The 21,158-nt window shown below is 33.9% G+C and overlaps 1 protein-coding gene across 1 annotated transcript in view; it reads left to right on the top strand.

The window, feature by feature from the left end:
* Positions 1 to 678: 678 nt before the first annotated feature.
* The window catches only part of LOC145259745 (uncharacterized), a 99,941-nt gene continuing 79,461 nt past the window's right edge, over positions 679 to 21,158 (top strand). Inside the window, exon 1 of the mRNA XM_080117453.1 lies at positions 679 to 963. The gene's annotated coding sequence lies outside the window, so the exon portion shown is untranslated. The remainder of the gene's footprint in view (positions 964 to 21,158) is intronic.

The raw sequence follows: 21,158 nt of genomic DNA on the forward strand, positions 1-21,158 counted from the left end.
TATGCTGTTTTTGCTGACCAAAATGACTCTTCCTCATTAAAAGAGAAGGTCGGGTCGAGCAAAAAAATAAATATATTCTCCCTCATGGCAAGTTGACATCGAAGGTGGTGACATTTTTTTTTTCTTCTATTTTCCCTCCCTATTCCTCTTTTCTCCTCAGAAAATAAAAATTAAAAAAAATATATAAAAAAAAAATAAAAATTTAAACAAATTAAAGAAAAAAAAAATAAATATCGCGAATATTTTTTTTCAATAAAAAAAAAAATTAAATTTATTTTTATCTTGCAAATTTAATTTTTTAAATTATGTAAATCGATAAAAACAACAACAAAAACAAAAAAAAGACATGCTAAAGTAAAGCACGTTGTCATCGAAAATGTTTGTTACTTTGGAACAAAAACAACATTTGATGGCTCCCTTTACTATTGACCATGGGCCAGTAAAAATTGGTCATTTGTCTTTAAACTATAAAAGGTGGTTAACTTATACAAAATTATAAATAAAACCACCGAAAGAAACACAAACTTTTCAGTTTTGAAATGATTGAATAAGTGCCTTATTGATCTCATGTTTCACCGGTCTTTCATTTCTTAAAAACAAATTTTTATTAAACTTCCTTTACATCCCAAAAAAAGTTTATTATTCGATTGTTGTCAGTTTCAATAACTATAACCGAGCAGTACTATTTTTGTTTTTTTTTTGTTTGTCCTTTTTTTTTTTTCTTGAAAAGAAAACCCTAAACCTTGTTTTCCTTTAAAAAGAAACCAACATTATATACAATTTACAAAAATATTTACATTTAAAATTATACAATTTCATTTTATTTTGGATTTCTTCAACCTCATTTACCATTATTGTTGTATATGCGTCTCTCTGGTCGCCTTCAAGAATTATTTTATTTTTTCTGTTCACTTGGATTTTCGTCAAACTGAAATACCTCATCAAAAAGAAATAAATAACTTGGTAAGTGAATTTTTATTTATTCTATTGGTTAGTTGTTGCTTAGATCAGTTCCCATAGCGGACGATATTCGTTTCGTAAACTCCGGTAACGAGTTACAACAGCCGAGAAGCAACCACACAAAATTAAACTGGTTCCTAAAAAAAAGTTTTTTTTGTTTTTTAAACTATTTACATGGAATGTACACTCAGGGGATTTCAGGATTTACGTAATCGGTCCAGAATATCGACGGAAAATCCCGAGTCAGTTTTGAAAGTAGCCGAAGTTGTTTACGATTTGAAAGCTCCGGATAAATAATTTAGGTATTTATGCAGAATACGGACCGTGCTATTTTTAGATAATTTTTTTTTTAGTCAAAGTACAGAAAAAAGACCCACCCCCAATTAAGAATAAATTTCTAAATAAGATTATTTCAGCACGATTCGTATTCTGCATAAAAGCAAACGACAAAATTTAAGCATGCGAAAGGGTTAAATTATAGTTTGCCCCTAAAAAAAAAAAAGTTTGAAAACTTAAACTAAAGTGACTTTCAAACTGTAAATGGCTTCGGGTACCGGACATTTAGAGTCTCTGCACTGAGTTAATAAGAACTGAAATCCTCTCGTTTCCTATTTCTTGCGAGTACTATTCTTATTAGAGCTTGTTTTCATTTTGTTAATTCCAAAACTGCTGAAAGGGTAAATTTTCAGATTAGGTCCACCTCCACAATTTTCTTATAAATGACGACTTTTTAAGGTTTTCGACCTTGCTGAATACGAAAATCGCCTTGAAATTTTGCAGAAATAATTAGTTATCGAGATATAAAAAGTTGTATTATGCATTGTATTCTTTGGCGGCCATCTTTGTTACGCGCGTAGATTTGTTTATGGAGCAGTGGAGTAGTGGAGCAGTGGAGCACGCGCGTAAAAACGATGGCCGTCAAAGAATACAATGCATAATACAACTTTTTATATCTCGATAACTAATTATTTCTGCAAAATTTCAATGCGATTTCCGTATTCAGCATAGTAGAAAACTTAGAAAAGTCGTCATTTAAAAGAAAATTGCGGAGGTGGAGGTGGACCTAATCTAAAAAAAATACCGCTTGAAAGTTTATATTTTCTGAAACATCCGTAAAATTGAGGTTCGAATTGGTCACAGTCGAGAAGTGAACTCCAACCTTTAATGCTCAATTTTCAAGGCACTAAAAGTTCAATATTTCAGTATCGTAATTGATGTGCGATTTCTTTGTTTTTGTTTATATTTTGGCCACCTTTCTTTCCCTTTCTCGCATATTTTGATTTTGTATGTAATTTTCTCCTTTTCAGATGCGAAGAAACTTTTTTTTATTGTTGGCTTGCATTTATTTATCATAAGTGAATCCAATTTCTCTTCCTATCGGAAAGTTTTTAATAATTTTTTTTTTTTTTTTTTTTTCTTAAAACTATTATTTAAGAGAAAGTCGGTGTGTAGATATAACTGCCTACTTCATGTTAAAAATGGGGTAAAGTGACCACAGTAAACAGTACCGAAACCTATTATTTAGCATGGGTGGGGAGGGTGTTTTTGTAACTATTCTGTACTTTAATTCAACACTTTAATCCCAAATTCATAAAGGTAAATCTTCCGGTGGTCAACCAGCGCACTTTTACCAAGAAGGGGTTTGTAACTGTTATTTTGGAACTCATATTTGACACGAAGACTGCAGGGGATTAGGTTGCGAATATATATATAATATATATATATATAATATATATATATTTCCTGTACTGTGTAGTTGTACTTTAATCTGTGTCCCGGGTTAAAATTCTGAAAACTAATAAACCAATATATTACAACATCGGATTTGGTATAACTCCAAGCTAGTTACGGTAAGAAGCAAAAAAACTAATTTTCAGTCGCTGGGGGAGCAAATTAGTTCATGGCTAGGAGTCTTATTGACAACATTTATTAGGTGGGTTTCCATCAGTTTTTTTTTTTTTTTAATTTTCTATTTTGTAGCGACTGTCGAAACTCCAAATATGTGACTAACTCTCTCATGTCTACCATTTTTCTCGTTGTAGAGTCTACAATGTAGACCCTGCTTGTTTCTCAAACTAAATAAATACTTTAAAATAAATTAAAACACTAAACATATCGGCTAGATAGAAAAGTAACTTATCTTGCATTTGATAACATTTGTTATTTATAGTAAATAGTGACCACGTTTTAGTTTTGCTGTCTATAGTACAAAATACCTTTATCCCCCCCCCCCTCCAAATATTTTAAAATATTCGAAGTGTCGGTCGGTTGCTTTTTTTTTTTTTTTTATCGAACCAGTTGTCAGATGGGAGGAGGATGAACTGTCGGGAGAGATGGGTTAAAATTAATGTGTAACTGTTGGAATAGATAGTTTTTAAGAGAAAAATGTAAGACGCACTTGTTATATATATATATATATATATATATATATATATATATATATGCCGCTAAGTATCCTTAGTCATTCTATAAGAATAAATATGCGAAAGTATTTTCACACCTATATTACATAAAAACTGGCTGTTATTTAAATCAATAACACATCAGTTTTTTTAACTAAAATGCATTTGTATGTCTAATTTGAATAACTAAGAACAATCTAAATGTATATAAATTTGAATGCAGTGCGTTTGTCAGTATTAAATGATAAAAAAGGGTAAAATATTTTTTAATCTTTACTTTATAAAAGGTAATTTAAACGATTTTTTTAAAATTACAATAGCTTGTATTGAATATATATAGATAGTGGGTTTATATTAAAACTTATAAATTTTGCGTCGAAGAAAACTAAATTTGAAGGAAGTGTTTTTAAAAACGGACTTATTTTGAGCGCAGAAAAAAATAGATGTATTTTTTCTTGAAAGTAATTTTTCTTAAAGTGGTTATTTGAATTTTCTGGAAAGCCATTTTATTTTCATTAAAAGTATATCATCTGCTAGCATCTAAATCTGGACACAAAACACGCACACGTGTTGGTGTCAAAATCTTCTGCTATGGTCGTTTTAAAAATGGCCGACCATGAAAAGAGAAATGGCATCAATCTGTTCTAATGTTTTTGCTTAAACACCAACAGTAAGAGATATTCACTTCGTAAATCCCCCCCCCCTCCCCGTGAATATATATAATTTTTTATTTATAAACTAGCGTTGTTGGAGATTGAATAAGGAACTCGACTGAAAACGTGGGTGAGCCAAGTTTGAATCCAGTTTGTTTCACAAAAACAATTTCATAAAACTCACACGACCTTGTTTTTTAACTTCCTGGAAAGACGGTTAATAAAAGTAACTTTTTTTTTTATCTTTACATTTATATATTCAATTTTGGCGGTGGTTAACTTTGGATTGATTGGGTGAAAGGAGGGGGGTAAAATATTGATAAATTGAGTCTTTAGCCCTTCCCCCTTTGGAGATTCCTCACCCCAGATGTTTGTTTCACTAAAATCCATTTTTTTTGTACATCCCTGCCTCAAGCCTTGGATTTCTTACTGACATTTGTAATAAAGTTATGAATAAAATAAGACTTCCTTTTTATGGATGTCAAGCGCATATACAAACTCCACGATAATGTTGTACTCTCTTTGATCAACATGAAATATACTTATTCAAGTACTCTGGATAATAATTTACAAAAATATGTAGTTAGACCCCACCTAACCCCTTAACTTTAAGAGATTGCAAACACAGAGATAGCAACAACAATTTTTTTTTTTTAAGCTCAACAAATGAGAACAGTTGTTTCTGTTGGAATAATGCATGTTTAATTTTTTAATCGGGGCAGTCTCATTAACTTCCATATTTGTCTCCTCATTCTCCATAAATAATTTAGTTTAAAAACATGTCTACTTTTATCAACTTAGCCCTACTTATCACTTTTATCACATTGTCCCCTGTTAAAATGCAATGCAATACAATTTAATATAAATCAAGAACACCCCACGTTGAGGTAATTTTTTTTTTAATTTAAGGTGCATATGGTACAGATAATCTTTCTTTCACATTGTGAAATGTGACCAATAAGCATGGTTGATCCAGGTTTGCTTGAAGTTTTCAACAACTATCAGCGTTGTCGTCGTGTGGATAGAGTACAACATTCAAGTTCTTTATTGACAACTGAATATCAAACTCTTCATCCTTATTCATTGTCTAAAATTGTTCAGGTATGCAGCATGGTACTTGGAGGGAAATATTATTTGAGGTCTTTCTCCCTCCCCGCCTTTCTACCTAGTTTACGCTAACTATGTACTGGTGGGCAGTTGAAGACCTAAGCATTAAAGATCACTACTATCAGGTTCACAAGTAGTTTTTGATTGTGGAATCAGGATTGGTTAGTCATATCATGTGACCTAGCTCGGCATCAATGAAAATGAGCTGCAGTGGTTAGATATACTGTACTTGTTCAGGATAAAACCAGCTCAATCGAACTCTGATAACTGTTACAAGTAAATCATTTTTAACTTAATCAGGTTATATTCTAACAAAACTAAAGCTCACATGTTCTATGCTTAGGCAGAGAATACCACTTGCCTTCAGTTTTCACTCACCTTTCGCTGAGCTCTGGAATGTAACATTTTCCAATTGCAGTGATTCTGAACCATAAGCTGATAATACTTAAAGAAAACAACATTTCTGAGAAAAGGATTCAATTTCATACAAATCACTTAAAACGCATTGACCACATCAATATTCTAGCTACAGTCAGGATTGCGAGAAACGCCATTCATTTCTCCATAGACTACAGCAGGTCAATATTTTCGATAACATGTAGCATCCAGCAGTACTCACTGCCTGGGAATGAAGCCATCATCTTGTTGATATATTGTCCAAATGACTGAAGGTCACTACAAGGGAAGATGTGCTCCTCCATTTCAGTACTGTTGCAACACTGACAATTGTGCATTTCAGTACTGTTGCAACACTGACAATTGTGCATTTCTTCCACGCCGTACCTTAAAAATGCAAACTAATTATTAGGTGAGAGAAAACCTCAGACGCAGTGCTTAACTCCACTTGGAACAGATCTCTTCCATTGACCGTCGGGTTAGCTGCTAGAAGAGTAGATCTAAAGTGTGCTCCCTACTAATTCCCAGTGTCTTCCTAGACTGAGAAAGGTTACTAGCTCAAAGTTTTCTGAGTGGCATTCGTTGGCAAAGAATTACAATTCACCCTTCAATTTACATAATCTCTTGACTGAAGAGCTGAGATGACTAATTCAGATTTTTCTGTTTGAACCAGGAATGACAATCTCACAAAGTGGCGATGACTGAAAGTCGAACATTCCCAAACCCTTCTCAGATGGACATTGAATATAGACCTGTTTACAAACTCACACCCTTTCTTTCCTAAGAAATAACAGAATGGACTTAGAGGTAATCAAGTAACTCTTAAGATAGAGATTTCCTCTATCTTAAGAGTTGCTTGACTATTTTTAAGCCGATTTTCTTATTCTAGTGAGTAAAGGGTAGGAAGAAAAGTGTATGTGACATACACCTCCGTTTCCTTCGAAAATAAGTTTGAATTAATACTTTGACATTTAACTGTACTTTCAACCAATTCCTTTCCAGCTATAGATCTGAACAGTCCCAGGGAATGAAATCGGATCATCCATCCAGCAGAAAGGATTTGGATGATCTTGGGTTGTTTGATTTGGTAACTTTGGATGTCCGTAATCTTCACATATTTTGTGAGTTCCTGTCACCGATAAACAAAGACAGTGACACTTGAATACTAAAACTAGTTTCTATCTCACCATGTAAAACAATTCCATATAGGACCAAACTTATACCACCTGTTAGCCTGCAAAGTAGTGGCTCCAACACAATAAGATGAAGTAAGGGCAATTGTTCCATCTCGACTGAGAAGCAGTGAAGGACTTTGATCAAGTTCCGATAACCTGCATCACTGTCATTAAGCAATACAGAATGGAGATAGCACAAAAGTCAGTCTAAAACGTTTTGATGCCATCACTCAAATGCAGCATGCATACTTATCTGACATAATGCAAATAGGCAAAAGTTTTTAAAAGCTAGAAATGATTGTAAAAGAGAAATAGCCGCAGCCAAGAGAAGTCATTCCAAAGTTGCCAGAAAATGCATTGAGACACAGAAATTAGGAATATGTGACTTCTGGAAAATTTATAGTGGTGCAGTAAATAATGCACAATCGACAATTCTCCCAATCAAATAACCTTGAGGTTGTTTGCACAGCAGCCGAAAAGGTAAATTTGCCTCCAACTCCACTTTAGACCCAGCAAACTGCTCCCGCCCAAATTTTCCTTTAAGGACAGAAGCCACACTTGATATGAAAATTATTCCTTCCCATGTTTGGATTGCTATAAAAAAAAAAAACCTAGACACCTTAGAGGCATGTGGGCCTGATCCTATTCCTGCTATACTATTCAAAAAATGCTCCGCTGAGGTTGCTCCAGTTCTCTCCAAACTCTTCAAGAAATGCCTTATAGAATCTTGCTTTCCGGACACCTGGAAAATTGCTTCTGTTGTCCCAGTTTTCAAGAATTCTGGCGAAAGAACTGACCCACTAAATTATCACCTCATTAACCTCCTTCCTCTCTTTGCCAAAATTTTTGAGTCCTTAATTAATCAATCAAGCACTAGTCTGCCACCTTATAGATAATAAACTTCTTTCTGATCAACAGTATGGATTTCGGCAAGCCTGTTCTACTGTAGCTATCCTAACTAATCTCTGAACATATATCCCATTCACTGGATAAGGCTGGGGAAGCTAGATCAGTAGCCCTAGACATATTGAAGGCCTTTGACAGGGTTTGGCATGGTCTTCCCATGAAAATTATAGTATTGGTGGACATATACATAACATAATCAAATCTATCTTTAATAAGAGAAAAATCCAGATTGTCCTTAATGGTCATACATCTAAGCATGATGTAAATGCGGGTGTGTGACAGGGTTCAATCCTTGGACCTTTATTATTCTTAATGCTCAGAAATGACCTCCCTGATAAGGTTGTCTCTTATATTTGCTGATAACCCCATACTCTATAACAGACTGGGGGGGGGGGGCGAATGAACACATATCTAAGGAAACTCTAGAGGAAGACCTTCAGTCCGTAGTGGAATGGGACTGAAACTGGATAGCAATGCTGCCAAGACTAAGCTTCTTTACTTTAATAAGTACAAGAAACCTCAACCACTGATTGTCATGGCTAATGATACACTACCTGATGTACATTAAGGTAATTGCCAAGGCTGTTGCAAGGAAGTTAGATTCTTTCTGCCATGCTAGATTACTCATATTTGAGTATCCTGTATCTTTACAAAGCCACAGGCATGGAGTGTTGTTGCCACATCCTGGCTGGTGCATCTGCCACCAGTTTCTCATTCCTAGACATGGTTAAAAAAAAATCACGAACCTAATATCAACCAAACGTGGCATCCCTGTGCCTGTCTTAAAAGTATTTTAATGGAAAGTGGTCTGACAAACTAAAAGCCCTAGTACCCTCTCAATGTAAATACTCCCAACAAAACTTGACAAGCAGCAAAATCCCACCTTTACACTGTAGACATCCCTAGATGCTGTAAGCCTTCTACTCATAGCTTCTTCCCTGCTAAACTTTGGAATTCCCTCCCAGGCCCCTGCTTTCCTGACTGTACTGTCTTGCAGAAGTTCAATCGTAATGTGAACAGACATCCTGCTGTCTACATAGTATCTCTGCAAATATGGCCCCAAATAGTAGCCCCTTAGTAGCACTGTGCTTTGTTTGGGGTAAAATAATAATAAAAAGGTAAGTGCTTGCAGATTGTGACCCATGGCTGATAATATTGGCTTGGTCAAATTCAGCAACAAATTGTAACGGCTAAAAAGCAGCAACACAAAATGAAAACAACGTTTAAGTAATGAAACAATATTTACTGATTTATTTACATTGTTGCATTTTGTTTTTTATTTAGATTTGCTAATTTTTGTTTTTTAGTTATTACTGTGGCATTCTTTTTTAATTTAGTCATCAAGTATTATTTGGATTGTTCTAAGTTCTCATCTTGATTTTTATATTCATAATATTTTGCCCCAAAATAATCGTTTTTCTGGTAAATTGTTTCAAACTTCCGCTTATCAAGGCCTGAAGGCCACGAGGATAAGGCTTAATGAATGTAACGTGGTAGTGAAGTAATCCTTATTGATGTAAATTGGTTGAAATTTTATTTATGAGGACAACTTAACGGGAACTCGTTTACATTAGATTTGAAGGCTACCACGTTGTATTCAGCTGGGAAGCATGCTAGCGGAACTGCTCCAAAGGCAGGCAGTTGTGGGAAAGAAACTCTGTTCATGGAATTTGTTTACATTTAGGTACAAATAGTTGGAAAAATCATATCGTGGCTTTAGCTAATCGAGTGTTTTTTTTGTGCTCTTGCCAAAGTTCATATTGTCTTTCTGTATCTTTTTTGCACTTTCTTGTACACTTCCTCAACAAATTTTGTGCAAACATAAGACACCTGTTATGATCTTTTCTGCTAACCACTGCTTCTATATTTTCATCGCAATTCTTCAGCTCATTGTCTTCAAGTTATTCAAGGAGCATTGACATGTAGCTAAGATTTCCAAATTTTGAACCTGGTGCAAATTTTCATGATGCAGGTCCTTCTTTTTCAATATTCTGGTGTTTGCCAGTCATCTATGGTCTTCAACTTCCAAAGTGACCAATAGTACATAGAAATGGCTACATATTGCATTTATCAAATTTACTCCTGATTCCCTGCATTATCATCAAGATGTCGGCACATACGTGGAAATGGCATATTGTGATGTAAACAAAAAATAAACTGTCAAACCAACTGAAAAAGAAAGATAACTTGTTCAAACGGCCCTGTCGGTAGGGTATTAGAATACGCTGACTGCCCCCCTGCAGAAGGTAAAAGTCCCTCAATGGGGGTCCTAGATATGACCTTAAACTATATCCAGTGGTGAGGCCCTAGCTTGTGGGCTTTGGGGAGTGTGGAGCCACTCTCTGATTACCATTGCTCCCAGGTCCACTCTGACCCATAGTGGTAGTACCTGTTAGGGTCCCAACTATGGGTTAAATAGAAAATGACGTGAAAACAACAATATATTCTATTAAAAAATTTTTCTTCAAAATCTTTGGATTCGGCATTAAATAACCCGAAAAGGGTTGATATGCCATAAAACCAACCAACCAACTTGTTCAAACATAATTAACAATAAAACAAAGATTTTTAAGCTTTATTTTCACCTGTATTTATTTGATTCTAATGAAGAAATAATTGTATCCCCTCCCTTCCATCAAAAGAGAGGATGTTATAAACTGTTACAGTAGTTGATGTCAGCATACCAAATTCAAAAATCATTCTATATGGATAATGTATATGTAAAAATATATTTTTAGTTGTTGATCTTAACATGTATTTAATTATGCAACTAATTATACAACAATAATTAATACATATAATTATACAACTAATAAATATTTGATGTTTGCAAATTAAATAATTGTGAACCTTTTTAAAACAATTTGAAAGTCATATGTTAATATTAGGAAATGTGATTATTATTGTAATGCACATTATAGCAGAAGCAAATGGTGAACCAAAAATAGTGTATATTAATGAATCACCTCATATAATTAGTACATGATAATTAAGATAAAAACTTGCACATTTCTTTTAATAAGACTGACCATAAAAATATATCAAACTGAATTATATAGTGAAATCGGTTAATGTGATTGAAAATTACTTTTTTTTTTTTATAATTATGTGGGTCTGCTTACGAACATACCACAAAATTGGTTCTTAAGAGTAAAGTTTAAATAATTTTATAATACTTATTTATTTACTAATATATATTTAATTTACTTATTAGTGAAATAGAAATTGGATTGTTTCTAGATTTTATTATGGGGAAGTGGGATTTTCCATTAATTTGATGGCTGTCCTGTTTTTAAATCTCTGAAACTACAAGTAGAAAGCTGATCTATTCAGTTTTCAATTGAACAATTTGTTTTTCTTCATTTTTTTATTTTATTTTTTTTTTTTTAAATATTTTACGCTGTCATACAGTTGAATTCCCTTTTGTAACTGAATCAAGTGCTAAGTTTCTTAATTATGACAACATTGGTCTTTGATGTTTTCAAAATCTAACCATATTACATGATTTTATGCTATTATTTTTTCTTCACTGAATTTAAAAATTATGCTCATTTTACTCCATCAGGAATTTCCATTTATGCTGAGCTGATTGCGCATTCTTATTTAGATATAAGCAGTAGTTTGCCAGAAAGTTGACCCCTCATCGGTCTTGATAGTGTTTCATTCATAACATTGATATCTCATACACGCTCTTACCCTGATCTTCACTGAAATTTCCCCAATTCTCTGGGAAATAGTTCAGATGAGACTGACGGAAGAGCATTTTCACTGACATAAACTTACCAAGATGGCAGAAATTCTCCATTTAACTCATCAACCACCTTCTGATACTGGGAACTTCTGTAGTTGCCAAGGAAGTTTCCAATATCTGACTTGAGGGATAATCACGCAGAGTTCAGCAGGATTCAGTGCATCAAGAGTATCTATTATGAGTTCCCTTATTGGAGGACCATCAAATATAACTGCCTTTCTCTGAGTTTTCGTTGTAATTTCTGATGGCGGAAAGCAAATCCTTAACTTTCAATGTCTTTACAATGTTCTTCATAAGATCGAGCTTAATGCGGAGGGTAGAAAGCAATACTTATCAGCGTTCCATCAAGATAAGAATTAAAACCTGAATTGTCCTCAAAGTTTGGGCGGGGGGGGGGGCAATCCAGGTTTTAATCCTTGTTTTGATGGCCACTACGTAATGCTGATCAGCATGGCTATCCTATAAACACGAAGCATGGATATTTTCTATAACCACCTTGAAGTCCTAAGACGAGTTCAACAACTTCAAGATATCAACCATTAATATTTCTGGTATGTCAACAGAGGTTCCATGCTTTTGCGCAATTCTTTCATTTTAATTAAGTATTCAACAGCATAAAAACTTATTTCTGATATTCAGGAAACTGCTTTAAGACGTGTTAGATAAGTCAATGAAAGACTGTTCTATAATCTTGTAATTCAATCAGGTTGGCAATATTGCTACACTAGGCAAGTGAAAATACTTCATGAAGAATTTTCTAAATCCTCTCTTGTGGTCAATAGAATGTTGATCCTGATGCCAGTAGATGTTTCTCTTGAAGGTGAGAACCCAGTAGCTTGGTGGATTCCTTCAAAAGCTTCAGGTCTTTTGTCAGATCATCGAGTTTGTCTTTGATCAAAGGCACTGATTGGTTGTCCCCTTTCTAACCTGTATTCCTCACATTTATCTGGATCGGTCATGTGACTAGTTTCAGAATCAGAACTAGATTCCATAGTGACTTTGGCCTCCAGAACAGGAAGATCGGGGACATGAAAGTCTGGCTTTATGGCAGAAGGAACATAAGGGGTTGAATATGGTGCTTGTTCTTGTGATTGATGCTTTTTGATCCCCCAATTTATCGGAGAGGAGCCTTTGTTTTCAGTGGTGTGCGTCCATTAGTCTGGACGATTGCCAGATAACCATCCATTAGTTTTTTCCTGAAATTTTGCCACAAATTGTATTTCATTAATTAGATGTGCACAGTAAAAAAAAAAATATTTTTGAAAATTCCCATTGGGTCTCCAGAGGCTCAAAAGAGGTCCAAAAATGACACATTTTGATCCATCCATTAGATTTTTCTTGAACTTGGCCAAAATGTGGAGCCCATTGTTCTTAATATAAATCCAGTATTGATGACCCTGCCAAAATTCTGGTTCGCGTTCCCAGGGACTTTTAGTGCTAAAAACGTCCCTTTTTGTAGCTCTTTTTTTTCATTTCTCAAAAACTTGATATGTCTGACTATATAGTGGTTTTTCATGGTGGTCAACTCAAATATACATGGGTTAAGATCTTAAACTGCACTGTTATCCATTTACACTGGGATTCGGCATCCCCAGGGGCTCAAGATGTCAAAAATGTCCCAAAATAGCCAAGAATGACACTTTTTGCCCTATAGCATTTGATCCATCTATTAGATTTTCCTGAAACTTTGTCAAAATGTGGAGGCCATTTTCCTTAATATAAATTCAGTATGGGTGACCCTGGCAAAATTCTGGTTCACATCCCTCTGGGACTTTTCGGGCTAAAAAAGCATGCCTTTTTGAAGCTCTTTTTTCATATTACTCAAAAACTTGATATGTATGTCTATATAGTGGTTTTCCATGGTGCTGAATTCAAATATACATGTCTTAAGGTGTGAAACTGCACCATTTGTCCATTTTTACTGGGATGCAGCATTCCCAGGAGCTCAAAAGGGGTCACAAATGCCCCAAAATTGCAAAAAATGACACTTTTTACCCCATAACTTTTGCTCCATCCATTAGATTTTTCTGAAACTTGGCAAAAATGTTAAGGCAACATTGGCCCTTCACACTTCATCATTTCTTCACTATTTTTTGTGGCGTCATCTCACATGCAGCACCAAAGGGAGACCATGTATGCGCTGCTTGTTAGATTTGTCATGCAAAACAGTTATTTGTAACATGATCTTTACCTTCTCACACTATTCGCACACCAAATGTCATATTTTTCCTTTTCTTGTTCCTCCAATCCCATAAGTTCTCGATACATGTTTTGCAATAGATATGAGGAATGAATAGCTTATCTTGGTCCTTTAGTTTGATTCCAAAGTAAGAGTTATGTCTTAACAAAATTTGATTTTTGCTTGATGGTCTGGAAGAATTGCATGTCTACAAATGTAATGGAATCTATTAGGATGGTTTTATATTTCTGATTCATTTTTAGACTTAAAAGAGAAATAAAAATAAAGTTTACCCACAGTCTCGTTTTGTTAAAGCAAAGCCCATAAATGCTTTGATTGTAATATTTTAGAAAAATATGTTGGAAAAGAAATATGTTATACCCTAATATCTTACAAACCAGACCTGATCCAGAAAAATAAACTGTATTCTTTAACTAACTAAAAAAAATAAAAAATAAAATTTTTTTTTTTTCTATAATGTTTTGAAATATAGACCAGTAGAACACATTGGATGTTGTAACAAAACCAACCATATGTTATAAACAATGAAATTTGGTACAGATCCAGTAACCATTGTATTGGATTCATTTCATGTAATAACATCAGATTAAATATTTATTCTATATAATAACCATCTTCAGATTAAATATAGTGACCGCCAAATTTATCAAGTGTTTTGGATTTTCGTAACAGTCTGTCTTTAAAAATCTACCAAAAATCAGGTAATTATCTAATCAATATAAAATTTTCACTGATTAATAAGTAAAGAAAGCACTTTATATGCATGTAACTTCTTTTTTCATATTTTTTGTATAAATATACTTTTGGGGACTTCATGGGCCCCCTTCCTCATTTGTCCCTTGTTCAACCCCTTAAAGTTCAAGCGATCCACTAAGCATACACTCATTTTGTGGTAGGAGGGTGAACGAGTGTAGAAAAAAAAATTCACAGTGCTTTCAATATCAAAGATTGAAATCCGAAATTTGAATGCGTTTAATTTTTTTATCTTTTGCGTTTTGAAGTGTGAGATTCATTGTTATCAATAATTATCTTTCAGATGAGGATAATTTTTTTTTTTTTTTTTTTTATGAAAACACTAAAATAGGCATACTTTTAAATTTTTAAAAATAAATAAAAAAATTTATTTTAGAATGTGTAAACTTTCCATCTCCCAGTACATAAAGAATGCGTTAAAGAATCGATACCAAAAGAAAATGATTATAAAAAAAAGAAAAAACGGTGCGAAAATTATAAGTATTAATTGTATCTGCGTATTACATTTTTTTCAAGATACGGTAGTCCGTTTACAGTTTACAAAAAGTTATCTCCCTTTTTTAAAATTAACTATGAAGACATGGATTGCTGTAGATGATGGTTGTGACATTCCAGCAAGTTGCACCCCCCCCCCAGAGGATTACCCAAAACGGCCCTTTTCAGGGTGATCAAATTCTAATGAAAGTCTTTGTCAACTTGATTTATGCAATAAAGAATTGAGGAAAATACAGTGATCTAGTTTATTTTAGGGTAGCTTGCTTTCATTCTGTCAGTCATAACTGTATATCTAAAATAATTTGTAATAGTATTTTTAGTATCCTCCGTACAGAGGATTATACTTTCAAAATCCAGAAGACTTACTTAGAGCTGATTATTACTAGAACTTTTTATCCATTATGGTCATGGCTGACAGAATGAGAGCAAGTTATGCTTTGTGGATTAAGTAAAGGTTTCCATTCAAAATCCTGTATAGATTCCCAAGTTTGATAGGACACACCTGAAGATGGGAAATTACATTGACCGAAACATTGTGAGAATCTCATCCAAGATGAGAACAGTAATTTAAATCATCATCGTATCAATAGAACCTAAAGATTCTATTGTTTGCATTGATTTCCCTGATGTTTTCCTAGCCAGAAGTTTTCGAAAGATGTCGGGATTATGGGAGAGACCATGTGCAGGTTGTCAACATCCTAAGTGAAAGTGATTTTTGTGGATTCGAACTTGGAACACTCGGGTCAGGAGTCCATGTTAACCATTAGACCATCACCTTCCAGTAGTTTAAATAATACAAATAAATGGAATTGTTGACATGCGTACATTTCATAATGTATTGATATTGCATGTAATTTTGGTAATGGGTTACATTGTAAAAAGTTGATTATCTTCCCTTTAACAATGCCTCACCTTTTATGATCAAGAAGGGTTTGGTGTGCAATGTTTATGCAGATTAGCTGCTATTAAATTTTGGGTAACCACAGCTTTGTGAACAAGTACAGTTCTACTGAACTGCTTGCAGCTTTGTAAATTGCATTTAGTCTACCCAGGACGTTGCAGCACATTCTATCTTTTTTCTTAATGAGCAGATAATCGACTTGAGTTTTTGCTATACCAGATTCATGCGTAATGAGATGGGGGGTTTTTTCCTAAAAAAAAAAATCTTTGCAACTGATATATCCATTACAAGACCAAATTCTTTCTGTATTCCTATCATATACATTTCCTCTGTGCACATCCAAAAAATCACCAAGGGTCTTCCCAACATGATCGTTTAAATCTGCTACAGCAAGTATTTTGTTCTATTCAACCTTACTAATTACTGGAATAAACCTGTCTTCACTTATCTTGCACATCTTCACTCAAACAACCTTGTGATTCAGAAACAGATTAGCGGTAAAAATTTTCTTGCCAACAATTCTATTAGTATGATTTGCTCACTTGACACAATTACCCATCTCTCAACAATTTGAGATGATATAGACTGGATGCTCTTGATGCCTATCCAGTAAGGTGAAAAGGACCAGTGCTTCTATTGAAATCCCATCTCTACCCAAGTCTAAAGAGTGCTTCACCTATCCTCTTCATTTTTTCATTTTTTTACCCCCCCCCCCCCAAAAAAAAATACAGAATTATTCTACGATTCTGTGTTGCATTATGCACTGCAGTTCAACTTATGTTGAGAATATATCGAGCAGAAATTCAAAATGCCTTGGTCCAATTGTGGATACACAATTAGTATACTTGCACTAAGTAGTTTTGAGCCACTGCTAGTTTCAAAATGATTATCCAAAAATTTAATATTTATTAACATGAAGCAGTAATCAAGCCTTTTCTTTACTTACTACTGTTGATCACCATCTACAAGTTACAGGGATATAGGTGACTGATCAAAGAAAGATCAGGTTTAATAGTACAATTGGAATCTTTTTTTTTGGGGAGGGGGGGGGCATGTCATGACTAGCCATTTGGTCAGATTGGGTCTCTCCAACCTCCCCTCTAGCCTAAGTAAGGGTCTAAATGGAGTTTTGAAAATCGTGTAACCATTTAGGCAACTAGGATACAGATTGCACACCCACCAGGATAATGTCCTTAGACATCACAGCCAACAAGTGACCCCAATGGGAAGTCTTGTCACTTTGCTGAAATGCAGTTAGTAAAGGCTATAGAATATACTGAGGGCATTATTTAAACATAATTATATGCAAGGATCAATTAAAATTAATGTCCTGTGCATATTATATATATATATATATACTAGCAGACGTACCCATCGTTGACTGGGTTCAAAAACAGCTTACAGAAAATGGACTGTGATTGATGAAAGTATGATAGGTTATGAAAAGGAGGGGTTGTAAAGAGATAGGTTTTGATACTCAAAAAATTTTACCCCAAGCAAAATATGAAAGTAAAGATAATTTTCGCGAAAATATACTTTTTTATATCAACTTTATTTCCATTCGTAGCCAAGAGTAATCAACGATGTTTCCTTACAGAGAGAAAATGTTATATATATATAATAATATAAATATACAAGAAATAAATGTTACCATAGTCAATAAAAGTTACTTTTATGGTAGAAAAGTTCATTGGTTTGTATTTTTAAGTAGTTTGTAAAAAAAATTTTTAATTGATGAACGGGTTTAAAAAAAAAAAAATCAAAATGGCAGTGACTTCGAACTGGAGAGCCCCATTTTCAATTTAAAGGAGGGGCACCTGAGCATTCTGTGTAACAATTCAAGAGTTGTGTCAACGTAAGGAATATTTATAAACGTATTTTGATGTTTACCATTATTTTGTGCTTGAGGAATATTCGATTATGGCATGTGTAGTTTATATAAAAATCCATTTAAGTAGTTATCGCCTCAAATTTTGTTTAAATTTTGGTTCGCTGAAATTATTTCAAGTAAAGAGCATTAAAAACTTTAAAAACAAAAAAAAACATGAACTGAACTTTTATTGACTATGGTAACATTTCTTGTATATTCATTTTTTCGGGTAGTCGTTTGTTGGCTTTTCTGCTAAACACTCTTACTAAATAATATCGACGAAATATCAAAAAAACAAAGAAACAAAAACAGTTTTGAAAAATAATGAAGCTTTGCTTACTTAGTAAAACAATCTGAAACAGCAAAATGGGATATTAAAAAGTAAACACGTAATGACTTTAGTTTTTTAAAGCAAAGAATCGATATAAATATGAATAAGAAAATTGCGCCCTTTTCAAGCAGAACAGCTTTGTTTCAGTTTTACAGTATTGAACGGTGTAGTATTGCGCTGTTGGATTCAGGGTTGTACTATTGTAATGTAAAGAACATGCAGAAAGGGTTGTAATCAACTGAATTCCTTCTAGTACACTGACAAAAAAAGCTTAAACAGATATATAAATAAAAAGGTTATGTAAATGTTTTAAAAGACGCGTAATCACGTGAGCGGCATTTTTTCCTTCTTTTGACACGATAACAAGTAACTTATTTATCTATTTTCGAAAGAATGCCACATGCAAGTGGAGAAGGGAAAAAACAGTTATGCAAAATTTGTGTTGAGAATTGTCTAAAGTTCCGACTTTTTTTTTGGCTTTCACTTTAATAAGAATGAATTTATGAGGTGAATTTATTCAACACAATATGATTCAACTCAAAAAAAAAAAATAAAAGCTAACATGAATTAAGATTAAAGTTAAGGTGTTATTGTGGACCCTCAGCCCTTTTAAAAAAACCTTGTTAAACTTTGTGACATATTTACATTCTATGGAGGTCAGGCACGAACGAACCTCCAATAATTTTATACCATATTTCTTCAAACTGAAACATAATTATCAAAGTATACTTACGCAAATAGATATGAAAAGTCTTTGTTAAAGTTTGTGCCATATTTCCATGGAGTACAGGCGCAAACGCAGACCCCACAATTTTATTATACCATTCCTTATTTAAGTTGAAACATGCTTATCAAAGTATTCTTATGTACATCTATATCAAAAACACTTGTAAACGTTTTTTTTTTTTAATTTTTTTATTTCCATACTTTGGGGGCCAGGCGCGAATGCAGACCCAACAATTTTTATGAACCACTGTTCTGCCAGATCAAACATACCCTTTCCTGATCCTCGATACATCTATCATTATATGTAATCAGTTTTGTAAAATAGTCAACCATATAGGAGCCTATTCGTGACCACACACACGTTCAGCTTTATATATATATATATATATATATGGTACCATTTAAAACAAGCATCCTTTTGTGCTTCAGAATTTATTTTTCTACATAGTCACTATTATTCCTGATGCACTTCTGCTAAGAATACAATGACATATCTCTGCTTTTGACATGCGTCCATAGCGGGGGTTGCTTTCTTAGTCTCACACAGTCGATATCTGCAACAGAGATGAAACTTTCAGGTCCTGAATGCATAAGTTCAGTTATCGTAACAATGCAACTTGCAATCCCCTATAATCCATTCATGTGGAATAAACAAAAAAATAAGTATTACTTTTGGAACACCTCATAGTTTTACTACTTGTTGTATTTGCAAATTCAACAGTGCAATGTTCTTCCTGGAATTTGTTATTTTGTTTTGCTGAGTAGATGAAATAGAAAAGTATATGAATGTATTCTTTAGCTTTAAGAAAATTAGCCAAGTATTAGCTAATTTGATGCACAGTTAGGGATTAATAGGATTAGTATTTAATGCAAAAATGAGCACACATTTAACCATACTCGACTATCAATTTGACCTAAAGCACTCATTTTAAGTCGGCAAGCGATAACGCGCCGGTTTTTAATGGGCTAAAATGTCTGGTATAGATATGTCATTATCTGTTGTTGACTCCATATCTTTTAAATTAAAGCCGTCTGTTTATATAAAATATATATACATATATTTATTAGATCTCTATATCCGGTCAAAAAAATAAAAGTTGAGCCTGGTTAGTACCAGATGGGTGACCATTTGGGAAATCTAGGCGCTGTATTTGCTCTCTGCCTATCTCAGCATTTGTTTCCAGTCATCCTGTACATACACTTCACTTGCCACTTGTATTTAACAATGTTGTCTCAGGAGAGGTGTGGTTAGAGATTGTGCACCTCCTGCCACAAAAATTTCATGTGCAGGCACCCCTTCGTGGGTATCCATAGTCTGTCAAAGACTGATGGAGCCTGTCTTCTGTTTTGTTTTTTATATTCAATCAAATAGCAATCCAATGTAGTTGCCATTGGCACTGGCTACCATATCAATATTTTTACTTGAACTAGTACATTGACATGTTCAAATGTAACATGGCTGTTATGCTCAAACCGTGTTCGCTACAGTTTAAACCTCTCTCTGACCCCCACGCCATCTGGTACTGTCACAAAGGAACAAACAAAAATGAAATAAATCTGACTTGGCCTTTTTCTGCTTGCTAATTTGCATATGTGCTCAAACGCTGCTGCTACGAATACCTTCACTAGCCGTCTATTCTTTGGCTGCTGGTATTTTCATACGCGTCTGTTACACACACCTTTTTGTTTTCTATCTTATATTTTTAATGTTGTCTGATTCTGAACATAAACTCAATCAAATATGCTTATGAAAAGTTTAAATAACCAAATTGTCTTAATAAATTGGAAGCATCATCTGAAGAAATAAGTTTCATATTTATCATGTTTTGCCAACAACATTATCATGATTTTGATCTCTAAATTTTTTTTTTTTGCCTAAGCTTCTGACACTGTCACCTTTTCAATGATATATGACGAGTAGATGTTTTATCATCTCACCAAATAAGGTTCATTTGACAAATGATTAATTTCTTTTGCCAATAAAAACAATGTTGACAGTTTTGTCTTTCATAAATCTATATATCTATAAAAGTGAAAGTGTCTGTCTGTACATTTCCCTACACAATAACTCCGTCAACTTTCAGTCTACAGACTTGAAATTTGGTATATAGGCTACTGAGATTTGGGAAAATCTTTGTAACTGGTTTTCGGCCAGAAATTTGGTTGTTAAGGAGTCAAAGTTAAACAATTTGATCTTTGAGAACTCTACCAAACTCCTCGACCAATTTTGGGTCTAAACACTTGAAATTTTAGATATAGGTTCCTTGAACATGGATCTAACTTAACTTGATTTGAGCTCAAAACAAATGTTAAGGGGTCATAATAGGGGTCAGTTAAAAAAATTTGATCTCTGCGGTCTCTACCAAATTACTAAAGACAATTTCTGGTCTAAACATTTGAAATTTTACATAAAGGATATTAGGGCAAGCTTTTTAATCGGTGTGGGTCGAAAATTTGAGCTGCAAATATATAAATCTATGTATGTTTGCATGTCTGCCTAAAACTTTCGACGGAGGCGATGGATTTTCACAA

Source organism: Euprymna scolopes, chromosome 3 (genome assembly GCF_053919585.1).
Source record: "Euprymna scolopes isolate OS-2025 chromosome 3, ASM5391958v1, whole genome shotgun sequence".
NCBI lineage: Eukaryota > Metazoa > Mollusca > Cephalopoda > Sepiida > Sepiolidae > Euprymna > Euprymna scolopes.